This window comes from Myotis davidii, unplaced genomic scaffold, assembly GCF_000327345.1.
Source record: "Myotis davidii unplaced genomic scaffold, ASM32734v1 scaffold3578, whole genome shotgun sequence".
NCBI classification, from domain to species: domain Eukaryota; kingdom Metazoa; phylum Chordata; class Mammalia; order Chiroptera; family Vespertilionidae; genus Myotis; species Myotis davidii.
In genome coordinates this window covers 374,429-376,673 of record NW_006289094.1, presented here as the reverse complement: position 1 = coordinate 376,673, position 2,245 = coordinate 374,429, and positions in this window count along the sequence as shown.

The window sequence follows — 2,245 nt, the reverse complement described above, 5'->3', positions numbered from 1 at the left end:
CCTGGGGCTGGGGCGGCCTGACCGAGCCGGCCCCCGAGCCCCGCCCGCGCTTTCCTGAAGCGCCATCCTGGCGGACGCCCGGACCCAGCTCCAAGGGACCAGAGCTGCCAGGATCTCCCGACTCTAGCCTGCAGGACCTAGTGAAATTGGCCCGTTAGCACAGTGGGGACATGCTGATTTGGGGTGACTCAATGTGTTGATATAGACCGGCCCCCGCAAAAACCTGTAGCCCTGAGCCACTCTGAGAAACAATCTGACAACAACTCAGTTAAACACAGTTACCATGTGACCAGCGATTCCCCTCCTAGGTATACCCAAGAGGAGTGAAAATGTGCTCACAAAACTTATACCTAGAGTTCACAAAGTTTTTTTAAAAAATATATATTTTATTGATTCTCTACAGAGAGGAAGGGAGAGAGATAGAGAGTTAGAAACATCGATGAGAGAGAAACACCGATCAGCTGCCTCCTGCACACCTCCCACCGGGGATGTGCCCACCACCCAGGTACATGCCCTTGACCGGAATCGAACCCGGGACCCTTCAGTCCGCAGGCCAACGCTCCATCCACAGAGCCAAACCGGCTTCGGCGCACAAACAATTCTTTTACAAAATAAAACAGCCAGGCCCACTGGCATGGCTCAGTGGTTGAGCGTTGACCTATGAACCAGGAGGTCTCAGTTCGGTTCCTGGTCAGGGCACATGCCTGGGATCCTGGGTTGTGGGTTTAATTCCCAGGGTGGGGCATGAAGGAGCAGCTGATCCGATCAATGATTCTCTCTCATCACTGATGTTTCTCTCTCCCTTCCTCTCTGAAATCAATAAAAATACATTTTTAAAAAAAATGAAATTAAAACAGCCAGCTATTTACCAGAAAAGTGGATTCATTCAGGAACCGCAGAGGATTGCAATTCGGGACAAACATGCTACAGCAGAAATCATGGGCAAGTCCAGCAGGCAGGGGAGGGGAAAGTCACCTATACAGAGAAAGGCAGCTGTGAGGGAAAGCCCATTGGAGGGAAGTGAGTCGGGGCGGTGGTGACTGCTCCTTGGCCAAGTTGCCATGGTTCCCATTGGCTGGGCTTGATGGGCGAGGAGAAATTCTTCCTTCCTCCCGCTGGGTGGTAGGGACACATCTTGCTGGGAATGCAGGGTGTCTTTTCCTGTTGAGTCTGGAACTTACATTCTTCCCATTGGGGTGTAATTGACCTGGAATTACGTGTGGGGCTCCCCCTTCAGGCCTCGGGAATCCATTTAAATGAGGTTTCTTTTATTAATTTTCACAGCAGCATCCTATATAATAAGAGGCTAATAGGCAAATTGTCCCCTCGGGAATTTGACCGACCGGGAGTTCGACCACTCGATATGACGTGCGCTGACGACCAGGGGCTGGCGCAGAACAAAGGAAGGCCCCGATCAGCCCTGATTGCTGGCCAGGCCTAGGGACCCTAACCATGCACAAATTTCGTGCACCGGGCCTCTAGCTGTTCATAATAGCCAAAAGCAGGAAGCAGGTAATGTCCACCAACTGACAAATGGATACACACACTGTGTCTCTACACAAAGGGAAATCACTGGGCCGTCAAAAGGAATGCAGCTGTGACACATGCTGCAACAAGGGCGAACCTTGGAAACATTTATGCTCAGTGGAAGAAGCCAGTCACAAGAGGCTACATTTTTTAAAATATATTTTATTGATTTTTTACAGAGAGGAAGGGAGAGGGATAGAGAGTTAGAAACATTGATGAAAGAGAAACATCGATCAGCTGCCTCCTGCACAGCCCCTACTGGGGATATGCCCGCAACCAAGGTACATGCCCTTGACCGGAATCAAACCTGGAACCCTTCAGTCTGCAGGCTGATGCTCCATCCACTGAGCCAAACCAGTTAGGGCAAGAGACTACATTTTATATGATCTGCCTACATGAGATGTCCAGAATACGCAAACCTGTGGAGACAGAAAGTAGATCCGTGGTCACCAGGGGCCAGGGGAGTGACTGCTCAAGGGGCCTGGGTTCCTTTTCCAGGCCGTGAGAATGTTCTAGAATGGACTGTGCTGATGGTGGCACATGTCTGTGACGACACTATTAGTAACAACGAATGAAGTGGTTGGGCGGTGTCCCCGTCACCAAAAGGTTGCCGGCTCAATTCTGGTCAAGGCACATGCCCAAGTTGTGGGCGCTATCCCCAGTAGGAGGGGGGGAGGCTGCAGGAGGCAGCCGATCTATCTCATATCTCACATCCATT